General features: G+C 40.8%; 1 pseudogene; it reads left to right on the top strand.

Annotated features, from left to right (window-relative positions):
* Nucleotides 1–2,397: 2,397 nt before the first annotated feature.
* On the top strand, nucleotides 2,398–3,491 carry Tdpoz1-ps8 (TD and POZ domain containing 1, pseudogene 8; annotated as a pseudogene).
* Nucleotides 3,492–14,525: the final 11,034 nt, after the last annotated feature.

Here is a 14,525-nt window from a genome sequence, read left to right as displayed (position 1 = left end):
GCTGTAACTGCTATGCATGGGCTTCTCTGTCCTAATAACTTTAAACATGTAAGGTTACATTTAGCAGATTTCTGAAAAGATTGATAGTGAATATCTATTAAACATATGAGTTATGCAATCATTAATGCTGTGATCTTTAAGTTTTTACTGGTGTAAATCTTTAAATTAATATTAAATAAAGATTTACCAAGTCAGGATAGAAATTAGAGATTCTAAGGCTGTTCTAATTTAAGGAAGCATTGTTTAAGTAAGTGCGTATAGCAAATATGGTAGATGGCCATTGTCATTAACTAAGATGGCACTGAAGCTACAACCAGTCATATGATCTGCCTTAGCTAAGATGGTGCTGAAACAATAGCATAGGAAAACTTTACCTGCCCGCAACAAAGATGGCAGTCACTCAGTGGACTGCCCTTAATGAAGATAGTGCTGTAGCTACACCTCTGTCTGAAGGAAAGTCACAGCTTTGTTATATCTTGAAATTGGCAGAAATGGCTGTGTATCAGCAAAAAAATAAATAGATAAATAAAAATAAGTAAATAAATGAAAAGAGAAAAACACAAAGAGATAAATGGGCATGTGTTCTTTGAAGGATAAGTGGTCTTTCCTTTCCCTGTGGTCATTCATCCTCTATTGCTGAATGCAGAGCAGACTGTTTGACCTGTTCTCAGAGCAGCTCAGCTGTCACATCTGGTTTAGAGCTGCTAAAGACTTTCTAGCGTTTTTATAGTAAAAATACCAATTATTATCTGTATTTATTGTCATCTCTGAGGCTTTCTCCCTCTACCTGTCCACCTAGGCTTAGAGCTTGAAGCTTCTAGACTCTTAGTCTATTCTATGCCTAGAGAAAATTTAGCCTCTGAAACTTATAGGTGAATAAGTCACTCCTATTTAGTTTTTTTCTGAGGTCTGGATGGGTAGTTTAAAACTCTTCTCCATTGTACCTGATTCAATCTGAATTATTTCAGTTTTTCCTGAGCTGCTCTTCTTTGCCTCATACTAACTTTCACCAACTGTTGTACTCTTCTGACTCCTTTCTTGTTCTCTGAATCATTCTGTCTTTCCCTGTGTCTCCATTTCTCTCTCTTCAACCTGCCTCCGAAAAACTCTCCTGGAAAAACTGCATCCCCTCTCACTTTTCTCTCTGTACAGGTTTCTTTTCCTTCATTATTTATTTAATTTTTTACATCCCAAATGTTACCCCATTCCAGTTTATCCTTGCAGAGTTCTTCACCACTCCCTTCCCCCAAATAACAGACAGGAGCCTATCTGACAAAACTCATAGCAGGGTCTTTATTTTCTTTTCTAGCTCAGGCACCCCCACCCCTCTCACCACCCCAATGCACCACAGTCATGAAACATCATTTTGGTGGTGAAGGAGTACCAAATGTCTTCCTGTTTAGACTAACTGTGGACTTAAGTAACCTATAAAGCTGGAGGGGATGACTTTTAACAGTTTTTGGCTTAAGTTGAAGTAGATAAATCCAGTTCATCTACAGACTCTTTTGGTAGAAAAACACACGTTTAATCTGAGTCTAGAAGATACACCATTAACTGGGCCCTACTTCTATTGCAGGCCCATAAAAGTACATAGAAGGAGGAAGCTGTGAGTCTGCCTGATTGCTCTCAATTTACTAGCAAGCTCATTTCTTCACTGGCATCTGAACCTACTTCTGCAGGATTCTTTTTAATTCTGAAGAGGACCTGAGACTTCAAACCTTGTGGAATAAGTAAGTATTGACATTAGCCAACTTTATATTAGTTTGACTTCTGCCTACAGATTTTTCTCATACAACCACTTTCTATTTATATAGAGAAATTTATCCCTTATGTTTAGTAGAGGACCCTGATTAGTACAACACAGTTGAAATGATAGTGTTTACACATTTCCAAACAGTTCCAAAGTTGGATACAATAGTCAAAACCAGTTAACATTGACCTAAGATTCAATAAACATACACAGAAATATACAGAACCACGGTAGGTTTGGGTGGGGTTAGTGGAGACTGAGAGAGACAGGAACACAGAAAGGAAGAGACATACAGACACAAACAAACAAGGAGAGACGGGGGGGGGGAGGGAGAGGTCGAGGGTGAGGGAGAGGGAGAGAGAGAGAGAGAGAGAGAGAGAGAGAGAGAGAGAGAGAGAGAGATTTAACAGTCATAGTGGTCTGTTTTATCTTTGGTAGAACAAATATGAAAACCTACAGAACCTACATAGAAATAGACATTTCCAAGTATATAAAAGGGGAAATTTAGCAGAAAATGAAAATAAAATCTAAATCTATCTATCTAAATCTATCTAAATTATATCTATAATTGTATCTTACAGAGGAAAGAGTAAATTCTATTACTTTCTTTCAGATCAACTTTAACCTCCAAACTACCTCCAGAAGACATGTCAGGGGACCTAGAAGCCAAGATCTGTGGCTACACACATATCAGTGTTCAGAGATTCTGCTACAAGTGGACCATTAGCAACTTTTCATTTTGCATGGATGGAATTCGGGAAATATTACAAGCCCAGTGTTCTCATTAGAGGGCAATGAAGAAGTACAATGGTGTTTGAGAATATTCCCAAATGGTGTTGATGAAGAAAGCAAAGATTACCTGTCTGTTTCCGTGGGTTTGCACTGTTGTCCAAAGAGCCCAGTTTTGGCAAAGGTGCAGTTCTGGATCATAAATGCCCAAGGAGAGAAACATCAAATCAAAGAGATCCCAAATATTTTAAGCTTTAGTCCAAAACAACAATGGGGATTGAGAAAGTTCATCCTTCGAGATTTCCTCCTCTCCCTTAGGCATTGGCTTCTCCCTGAAGACCAGCTCATCCTGTGTTGTAAGGTGTCCGTAGTAGGACCCTCCTTCAGCATGCCTGGACATAACATGACACCTGCAAACAAGGATCCAAGGCAGAAGTTGGCTGATGACATAGGAGAGCTGTGGGAAAATTCCCTCTTCACAGACTGCAGCCTGGTGGTAGCTGGCCAGGAATTCAGAGCTCACAAGGCAATTCTAGCAGCTCGCTCTCCAGTTTTCAGAGCCATGTTTGAACATGAAATGCTGGAGAGCCTAACAAACCGCGTGGAGATCCATGACATTCACCTGCAAGTCTTTAAGGAAATGATGGCCTTCATTTACACAGGGAAGGCACCACACCTCCACAGCCACTCAATGGCCACTGATTTGTTGGCAGCTGCTGACATGTATGACCTGCAGGACTTGAAGGTCATGTGTGAGGATTCCCTGTGCAGGAACCTCAGTGTGAAGAATGCTGTACCAACTCTGATCCTGGCTGACCTCCACAGCACAGAGCACCTGAAGACTAAGGTCATGGATTTCATTATACTTCATGCTTCTGAAGTGTCTAAGACCTTGGAGTGGAAGTCAATGTTGGAGTCACATCCCCACTTGGTGGAGGAAGCATTTCTCTCCCTGGCTTCTATACAGTGTTTTTCCTCGGAGCCTTCACTCAAACACCTAAAGATATTTTAGGAACTTGACAGATATGACCGACACCTGGCTTCTAACAGCTACAACTAGTGTTTTTAACAATGACTTCTGTTTAGATTACAGTTTTGCTGGAACATTTACAGTGAATCTGTGGCAAGGTAGCATGATGGCTATGGATTTCATACAGCTGTAATATTTCAAAATGGTGTGTAGGGAAAGGGCAGCACTAGGGTCTTGGACATTCTACCTGACATCTATCCTGTTGATGTTGTCTTATTCTTGTCTGATGTCTTGGAACTGGCATTCAACTGGCGTGAAGCAGAGCCTACCTGACTTTCTTTGGAGAAACCTGTTTGCATTGGACTGAACAGAATAGCTGACCTAACATATGCATTAACTGACATGTAAAGTTTTCCACCTAATTCATGTGTATTATCTATCTGCAAATAAAAATTCTTTCAACTTTACTGTATTTGCCCTCTTAATGGCCAGTTGCCTTATTGTTCTAATTAAGACTTCAATTCTTGTATTGCGTCTACTTAAGAGAATGAGAAACCTTGACTTACCTTTGCTTTTGTATACTGGCTTTGAGTTTCTCCCCATTTAAGTTGATCTTGATGCGGGATTCTTCTATATTACCATTATTATATTTAGCCATATAATCTCTGTGCCAATCTCTGGAGAAGTTTTATCATTAAGGGATTGCTTCTTAAAGTCCATGTCCTGATCCAGTTTAATGATCATGTTTTTTGCTTTTTCTTTGTTTCCTTTTGTTTTGCTTTTTTTCTTTCAGTTAGTTTATGTGGTCAATTGAATTTTATTGATTTTTGCATATTGAACCAGCCTTACTCACCTTGAGACAAAGCCTACTTTGGTTTTGTTAATGATATTTTTTAATGTGTTCTTGTAATTATTTAATGATTATGTTTGCATGAGTCCATAAGTTAAATTGATTTGTGTTTTAGATATCAGTGTAACTGTAGTCTCTCATAAAATAGAGTGGGAAATATTCCTTCTCTTTTTATTTTGTGAAATGATTTGAGGAGTATATGCCATAACACCTCTTAGATTAACAGGTGAAAATTATGGTCCTGGGCATTATTTGATGGGGAGATTTTGATGGCTGCTGCTATGCTTTGATGCCTTTGATTTGGTGCACACATAGTGAGAATTGAAATGGCAGCTTAGGCATTTTTAATTTGATGAGTATTAGTGTCCTTACCTAATATGAGTTCAACGCACATTCATGCTATACTGCCCAGAGGGATTGACTCTACTATGACCTTACTCCTCTAGTCTTCTGAACACCCAGATGTACAGGGGAGACAGTTTGTGTCCTATGTACCATTGACCAGTACTGACCTTTATAATTGTAAGTCATAAATCCCTTCCCTCCATTTTCCAAAAGACCCTCAGATCCCCTAGGTCTTTTAGATTCAATCAGGTTGACTCATAAACCCACCTGGCATGACTGTCAACAACAGTTCCAGGTTCTTTTCACAACTGAAGAAAGTGAGAGGATTGTTGGAAAAGCTTGGAAATTGGTTCTAGAGGTAAATGGTCTGCCCACACAAGTCCAGGAAAATATTGATACAGCCTTAACTTTGACCATACCCAACTGGGATTTTAAGGCTGTTGAAGGTAGGGCGAGTATATGTGTCTACTACCAGATTCTGTTGGATGAGCCTCAGGGAAGCTTCAATCAAGTTGGCCTATAAATTTGCCTATGGTAACCAGGTGAAATAATGAGAACTCTACAGAATATTTAAAAAGAATTGTTTGAATCCCATAAGATTTACATTCTCTCAGACCCAGAAAAGAGAGAAAATTGTCAGTGGGAAGCTTGGCTTTTTTTTCAACAAACAGACCCTGATATCTATCAGGAACTTCAGTGCCTGGATTGTTTTGCTGGTAAGCAACGTCCTACAACTTTATATAAGAAGAGCGATATGACTGAGAGCCTTGTGGCTCAGCTCCATTCCATGCCCTGGGTAAACTTAAAGAAGGAGGGGAAAGCCAGATAGTTTTTGGTGGGCACAGGGCACAAAATTCTGTCTTTTAACAAGCACTGGGACCAATTTCGAGTAAAAAAAAAATATGGGTTCAGGGGGAACAGCCACCACATCCTATCCAGGTCTAGCCAAAGAAAGTTTGATTTTGTAATAAATCGGATTCATTCATGGTTATTTCTAAATGCCCATACTCCCAGATGGAAAACATTTCTTCACAAAAAAGGAGCACAGTTCCATTTTGACCCAGAGGGTGTGAAAGTGCTGGATAAAATATTTCCATTTGTGATGATTTGCATATGCTTGGCTCAGGGACTCTCACTATTAGAAGGCATGGCCTTGTTGGAGGAAGTGTGTCATCATGGGGTTGGGCTTGGATGACCTCCTACTAGTTACCTGAGGATGCTGAGTGTGTTCCTGGCTTCCTTTGGGTAAAGATGTAGAACTCAGCTCCTCCTGCACCATGCCTGCCTGGATATTGTGACACTGCCATGCTCCCTCATTGATGATAATGGACTGAACCTTGGAAACTGTTAGCCAGCTCCAAATAATTGTTGTCATTTATAAAGCTTACATTGGTCATGGTGTCTGTTTACAGCAATATGACCCTAACTAGGACAGAGGTTGGTACCAGGAGCTGGGTATTGTGATAGGCCTGACCAAGCTTTTGTTAGGGGGAATATAGATGTGGAGACTTTGGATTTAGGAAGCCATATAATGTTTTAAATGGGGCTTAATGGACCATCTTAGTAGAAATGGGGAAGATTTTGTTACTGAGAGTAATTTGAATTGTACAGGCCTGGCCCAAGAGGTTTTTCTTTCTTTTTTTTTTTTTTATTAACTTGAGTATTTCTTATATACATTTCGAGTGTTATTCCCTTTCCCGGTTTCCGGGCAAACATCCCCCTCCCCCCTCCCCTTCCTTATGGGTGTTCCCCTCCGCACCCTCCCCCCATTGCCGCCCTCCCCCCAGCAGTCTAGTTCACTGGGGGTTCAGTCTTAGCAGGACACAGGGCTTCCCCTTCCACTGGTGCTCTTACTGGGATATTCATTGCTATCTATGAGGTCAGAGTCCAGGGTCAGTCCATGTATAGTCTTTAGGTAGTGGCTTAGTCCCTGGGAGCTCTGGTTGCTGTACATATGGGGTCTCGAGCCCCTTCAAGCTCTTCCAGTTCTTTCTCTGATTCCTTCAACGGGGGTCCTATTCTCAGTTCAGTGGTTTGCTGCTGGCATTTGCCTCTGTATTTCCTGTATTCTGGCTGTGTCTCTCAGGAGCGATCTACATCCGGCTCCTGTCGGTCTGCACTTCTTTGCTTCATCCATCTTGTCTAATTGGGTGGCTGTGTATGTATGGGCCACATGTGGGGCAGGCTCTGAATGGGTGTTCCTTCAGTCTCTGTTTTAATCTTTGCCTCTCTCTTCCCTGCCAAGGGTATTCTTGTTCCCCTTTTAAAGAAGGAGTGAAGCATTCACATTTTGATCATCCGTCTTGAGTTTCAGTTGTTGTAGGCATCTAGGGTAATTCAAGCATTTGTCCCAAGAGGTTTTAGAGGAGAATTTCTGTATCTGCTATAAAGGCTGCTTGTGTAGTATTTTAGTGAAGAATGTGGCCACTTTTTGCCCTTGTCTGAAGTGTCTGCCTGAGGTTAAGGTGAAGAGATTTAGATTAATTTCCTTGAAAAAGAAAGACTCAAAACAGCCTAGTGTAACTTCTCTTGTATGGTTACTAAAATTCACTGTTATGAAGAGAATTTTAATGAGAAAAGGAAGTTGAAAAAGGAGGAAACAAATTATGTGATTGAGTATTAAAGGGATACCAGGAAGTGAAATAAAGCTGAATCCTGTGTTCAAGGATATTAAGTTTAACTAAGGAAGTAATGGCCTTGGAGTAAGATCCCACCCAACTAAATTAGCTCAAGGCAACCTACTACAAACCTTTAATCCTAGTAGGCAAAGACAAGCAGAGCTCTGATTTCAAGGCTAGACTAGAGCAGAGCAAGTTCTAGGTGAGGCCAAGCTTAAATACAGGTGTGGTGGTACACACTTTTAATCCCAGGAGAGTGGCATGTAGATGTCTAAATTCATGGTCATCTACAGAGCAATATCCAGGACAGCCAAGTTTAGACAGTGAAGGAGTTAGAAAAGTGGAGGCTAGTGATAGTATAATAGAGTAAGGGGTCCATGTTCCAGTTCCTGCAAGCAGAACTCAGCAGCTTTAGCCATGTGTCTCTGGCTTTATATTTAAGAGGAGAAGAAGAGAATTGATGCTGATGAAATAAAGTTTCATAGTTTCAGAGATACGAGAAACAAAGCTGTAAAAACAAGGTTTTGAGAAATATATCTGGTGGTCAGGATGCCTATGACAAACTTGTGACCTTTCAGAGAGATACATCTGATGTCAGGATGCCAAGTGATATGATGTAGTTTTGGTGATCAAGATATTGATCACAGAGAATGTGTCCAAATTAACAAAATCAGAAATGAAAAGGGAGACATAACTACAGATTCAGAGGAAATTCAAAAAATCATCAGATCTTAATATAAAAGCCTATATTCAACAAAACTTGGAAATCTGCAGGAAACGGACAATTTCCTAAACAGATACCAGGTACCAAAGTTAAATCAGGAACAGATAAACCAGTTAAACAACCCCATAACTCCTAAGGAAATAGAAGCAGTCATTAAAGTTCTCCCAACCAAAAAGAGCCCAGGTTCAGACGGGTTTAGTGTAGAATTCTATCAGACCTTCATAGAAGACCTCATACCAATACTATCCAAACTATTCCACAAAATTGAAACAGATGGAGCACTACCGAATTCCTTCTATGAAGCCACAATTACTCTTATACCTAAATCACACAACGACCCAACAAAGAAAGAGAACTTCAGACCAATTTCCCTTATGAATATCGACGCAAAAATACTCAATAAAATTCTGGCAAACCGAATTCAAGAGCACATCAAAACAATCATCCACCATGATCAAGTATGCTTCATCCCAGGCATGCAGGGATGGTTTAATATACGGAAAACCATCAACCTGATCCATTATATAAACAAACTGAAAGAACAAAACCACATGATAATTTCATTAGATGCTGAGAAAGCATTTGACAAAATTCAACACCCCTTCATGATAAAAGTCCTGGAAAGAATAGGAATTCAAGGCCCATACCTAAACATAGTAAAAGCCATATACAGCAAACCAGTTGCTAACATTAAACTAAATGGAGAGAAACTTGAAGCAGTCTCACTAAAATCAGGGACTAGACAAGGCTGCCCACTCTCTCCCTACTTTTCAATATAGTTCTTGAAGTTCTAGCCAGAGCAATCAGACAACAAAAGGAAATCAAGGGGATACAGATTGGTAAAGAAGAAGTCAAAATATCACTATTTGCAGATGATATGATAGTATATTTAAGTGATCCCAAAAGCTCCACCAGAGAACTACTAAAGCTGATAAACAACTTCAGCAAAGTGGCTGGGTATAACATTAACTCAAATAAATCAGTAGCCTTCCTCTACACAAAAGAGAAACAAGCCGAGAAAGAAATTCGGGAAACGACACCCTTCATAATAGACCCAAACAATATAAAGTACCTTGGTGTAACTTTAACCAAGCAAGTAAAAGATTTGTACAATAAGAACTTCAAGACTCTGAAGAAAGAAATTGAAGAAGACCTCAGAAGATAGAAAGATCTCCCATGCCCATGGATTGGCAGGATTAATATAGTAAAAATGGCCATTTTACCAAAAGCAATCTACAGATTCAATGCAATCCCCATCAAAATACCAATCCAATTCTTCAAAGAGTTAGACAGAACAATTTGCAAATTCATCTGGAATAACAAAAAACCCAGGATAGCTAAAACTATCCTCAACAATAAATGGACTTCAGGGGGAATCACTATCCCTGAACTCAAGCAGTATTACAGAGCAATAGTGATTAAAAAAAACTGCATGGTATTGGTACAGAGACAGACAGATAGACCAATGGAACAGAATTGAAGACCCAGAAATGAACCCACACTCCTATGGGCACTTGATTTTTGACAAAGGAGCCAAAACCATCAAATGGAAAAAAGATAGCATTTTCAGCAAATGGTGCTGTTTCAACTGGAGGTCAACATGTAGAAGAATGCAGATCGATCCATGCTTATCACCCTGTACAAAGCTTAGGTCCAAGTGGATCAAGGACCCCACATCAAACCAGATACACTCAAACTAATAGAAGAAAAACTGAGGAAGCACATGGGCACTGGAAAAAATTTCCTGAACAAAACACCAATGGCTTATGCTCTAAGATCAAGAATGGACAAATGGGATCTCATAAAACTGCAAATCTTCTGTAAGGCAATGGACACTGTGGTTAGGACAAAACGGCAACCAACAGATTGGGAAAAGATCTTTACCAATCCTACAACAGATAGAGGCCTTATATCCAAAATATACAAAGACTCAAGAAGTTAGACCGCAGGGAGACAAATATCCCTATTAAAAAATGGGGTTCAGAGCTAAACAAAGAATTCATAGCTGAGGAATGCCGAATGGCTGAGAAACACCTAAAGAAATGTTCAACATCTTTAGTCATAAGGGAAATGCAAATCAAAACAACCCTGAGATCTTACCTCACACCAGTGAGAATGGCTAAGATCAAAAACTCAGGTGACAGCAGATGCTGGTGAGGATGCGGAGAAAGAGGAACACTCCTCCATTGTTGGTGGGATTGCAGACTGGTACAACCATTCTGGAAATCAGTCTGGAGGTTCCTCAGAAAATTGGACATTGAACTGCCTGAGGATCCAGCTATACCTCTCTTGGGCATATACCCAAAAGATGCCCCAACATATAAAAAAGACACGTGCTCCACTATGTTCATCGCAGCCTTATTTATAATAGCCAGAAGCTGGAAAGAACCCAGATGCCCTTCAACAGAGGAATGGATACAGAAAATGTGGTACATCTACACAATGGAATATTACTCAGCTATCAAAAACAATGACTTTATGAAATTCGTAGGCAAATGGTTGGAACTGGAAAATATCATCCTGAGTGAGCTAACCCAATCACAGAAAGACATACATGGTATGCACTCATTGATAAGTGGCTACTATCCGAAATGCTTGAATTACCCTAGATGCCTAGAACAAATGAAACTCAAGACGGATGATCAACATGTGAATGCTTCACTCCTTCTTTAAAAGGGGGAACAAGAATACCCTTGGCAGGGAAGAGAGAGGCAAAGATTAAAACAGAGACTGAAGGAACACCCATTCAGAGCCTGCCCCACATGTGGCCCATACATATACAGCCACCCAATTAGACAAGATGGATGAAGCAAAGAAGTGCAGGCCGACAGGAGCCGGATGTAGATCGCTCCTGAGAGACACAGCCAGAATATAGCAAATACAGAGGCAAATGCCAGCAGCAAACCACTGAACTGAGAACAGGATCCCTGTTGAGGGAATCAGAGAAAGAACTGGAAGAGCTTGAAGAGGCTCGAGACGCCATATGTACAACAATGCCAACCAACCAGAGCTTCCAGGGACTAAGCCACTACCTAAAGACTATACATGGACTCACCCTGGACTCTGACCTCATAGGTAGCAATGAATATCCTAGTAAGAGCACCAGTGGAAGGGGAAGCCCTGGGTCCTGCTAAGACTGAACCCCCAGTGAACTAGATTGTTAGGGGGAGGATGGCAATGCTGGGAGGATAGGGAGGGTAACACCCATAAGGAAAGGGAGGGGGCAGTGGTATGTTTGCCCGGAAACTGGGAAAGGGAATAACACTCGAAATGTATATAAGAAATACTGAAGTTAATTAAAAAAAAAAAAGAAAAAAAAAGAAAAAGGAAACAGACTGAGCAAACCACGGACAGAAGCAATAAAACAGCACCCTTCTGTGGCCTCTTCTTCAGGTTCCTGCCTTGAATTCCAACCCTGGCTTCCATCAGCGATGGGCTTTGACTGGGATGTGTAAACCAAACCAAACTTTCCCCCCAAGTTGCTTTTTGTCAGAACATTTTATCATAACGATAGAAAGCAGACTATGATAATATTATATACTTTTAAATCTTCTGCACACCACAATCCTATACAACTAATGCAAGCGAATGATTGTCTCACTTTACACAGGGGAAAACACACAGAATGGAGACAGGGCTTGTTCATAGCCACACACATAGGAAAGCAAAGAATCACAATTCCACGCAAATCTGACTAACTCTGAAGTCTGTGTGTCCCTCAGGACTGCCCTGCCTTTTCCCATGGGAGTCATGATGACTCTTTTCTCCTGGACATTGTCTGAGGGGAGAAGGACAGATAGGAAGTCATCTATAAGAAGACTCCAGGCTGCTTTTGTGAGATTTGGTTACTGGTACAGTTTGACTATGACATACTTCCCAAGGTCCACATGCTAGAGACTTGGTCTTGGTTCATGATGCTTCTGGGAGGTGGCAGAAACTTAAGAGGTGGGGCTTACAGGAATAATGTTAAGCATTGAGAGTGTCCCCTTGAAGGGGACAGTGGGACCCTGGTCTCTCTGCATGTCTCGAGCAGCTTCTTCCGGCACAGCTTCCACTGAGCTGTATTGCCTTACCACAGGCCCAAAGGCAATGGGGTCAAATAAACATGAACTGAAACTTCTTAAAGTGTAAATGAAATAAACCTTTCCCCCTCAAAACTTTGTCATCTCAGGCATTCTGTCATAGTACCGCAAAGCTGACTAACACAGTTCCATACTGCTATTGCTCTGGTTGCTTCCTGTTTCTTTGACAGAATCACTGCGTGGGAGTACCAGGAAGGAAGGTGAGGAGAGTGTCCAGAGTCTAGAACCAGCGTCGGTAGCAGCTAACTTCGGCTAGCTGGTCAGAGGCATGGTAGGAGAGACAAACCGCTTCAACACTATCCCAGAATTCCAAGGAGGCCTTGTGAAGGAAGACGGAAAGCCAGCTGCACACCCAGATTTGTTGTAATGTGGGAGCAGCAGGGTCTGCACCTCTGTTTCCTCATCTATAAGGCAGAAGAGACTGAATAACAACATGGTTTCCTAATGTGAAGCCCTGAGGATTCACAAGGCACAAACTAAATGCCGCTCACAGGTGGCCTGAAGTAGCCTTTCGACCGCATACAATGTTATTACAGAATAAAAAATGTCATTCTAGTCAATTCTCCTGATCAATGCAAAAAGAAAGTTTTGTATTGGTTGTTTTTCTCAATTACTTTTGGTTAGCTCGTAATTTCTTCTTAAAACTTTAAAAAAATCTGCGTTTATTTTACCAATATATTATTACATCCAAATTTTTACCATTACCTTCCAAGCAACTGATGTTTCCCCCCAATTACTATAACATTAATTTCTTTTTAAAGTTTTAAGTCTAAGTTGGTTTAAATACAGAACAAACGTGTGGGGTTTTGTTTTCTGAGTAGCTACTATAGACCCTAAACTTCACACGTGTTGTCTAACAAATTTAAGAATCATGGTGTGTAAATGGTTAACAATACAACTGCAGACAAAGTAGTTTGTACGAAGTCAGATGCCTGCTTTGGTTTGTGAAGCAAATCTTTCTGATTCTCAAGGCAAAGCTCTGTCTACAATGTACTCAGCCCCACCCCCCATCTCCTCTCCGGGTTCTAACACCTGAGCTACATTCACTCAGGTGAAACCACCAGAGACACATCAGGGAACTTGCTCAGACTTGGGCTTGCAGGCTTCTGGTGCATGGGTGTGGCCTGTGACTTTCTCTCTTGGTGTGGCTTTATCCAAGGTCTCCTCTACTCTCCCTAACCTTGATGTCTGCCTCAACTTCTGGGCCCTCGTCTTTCCTTTCATTCTGCTCTAGATGACAGGAAAGCCACACCCATCCGTGTTAGATCTTGAGTACTAGTCTAGATGTAGTCTAGAGCAGGGCAGTGGAGCCCACCTTTAACCCCAGTGCTTTGGAGGCAGAGGCAGGTACATCTCTGAGTTGGACTAAAAAGCACCAAAACTAAGCCTAGATATAGTTTTATGAATAAAGCTTTAAAATTTGCCCCTGATGTTTGACACTATGTATTGAAACTTTCCATTGTGTGTCTTTAGAAAACAGAACAAACACCTAGGAATACATGTACAGACAGGGTTGAATATCCTAACCCAAGGAAATCGCAAGCACCTGCCCTGTATGAATATATGTGTGTGTTATTCTGTATCCTAAAATATGTAAATTTATTGTGTAACAAAGTTAAAATGTATTTTTAAAGGGAAAGGAAAGGGCCAGAGAGATGGCTCAGCTCACTGACTGCTCTTCCAGAGGTCCCAGGTTTGTTTCCCAACACCTACATGGCCGCTATCAACCATCTGTAACTCCAGTTCCAAGGGATCCAATACCCTTTTTTGGCCTCTGTGACGATAAGGCATACATAGGCATACATAGGCATACATATAGTACACTGACATATATGTAAGCAAATACTGACACATATAAAATAAAATAAAAATAATTCTTTTCTTTCAAAAAAAAAAAGACACATGCTCCACTATGTTCATAGCAGCCTTATTTATAATAGCCAGAAGCTGGAAAGAACCCAAATGCCCTTCAACAGAGGAATGGATACAGAAAATGTGGTACATCTACACAATGGATTATTACTCAGCTATCAAAAACAATGCCTTTATGAAATTCATACACAAATGGTTGGAACTGGAAAATATCCTGAGTGAGGTAACCCAATCACAGAAAAACACACATGGTATGCACTCATTGATAAGTGGCTATTAGCCGAAATGCTTGAATTACCCTAGATGCCTAGAACAAATGAAACTCAAGACGGATGATCAACATGTGAATGCTTCACTCCTTCTTTAAAAGGGGGAACAAGAATACCCTTGGCAGGGAATAGAGAGGCAAAGATTAAAACAGACACAGAAGGAACACCCATTCAGAGCCTGCCCCACATGTGGCCCATACCTATACAGCCATCCAATTAGAGAAGATGGATGAAGCAAAGAAGTGCAGGCCGACAGGAGGCAGATGTAGATCTCTCCTGAGAGACACAGCCAGAATACAGCAAATACAGAGGCGAA

Source organism: Rattus norvegicus, chromosome 2 (genome assembly GCF_021556685.1).
Source record: "Rattus norvegicus strain SHRSP/BbbUtx chromosome 2, alternate assembly SHRSP_T2T, whole genome shotgun sequence".
Taxonomy (NCBI): domain Eukaryota; kingdom Metazoa; phylum Chordata; class Mammalia; order Rodentia; family Muridae; genus Rattus; species Rattus norvegicus.
The sequence above is the reverse complement of the archived record's forward strand: the minus strand, read 5'-3'. Positions and strand labels throughout refer to the sequence as shown.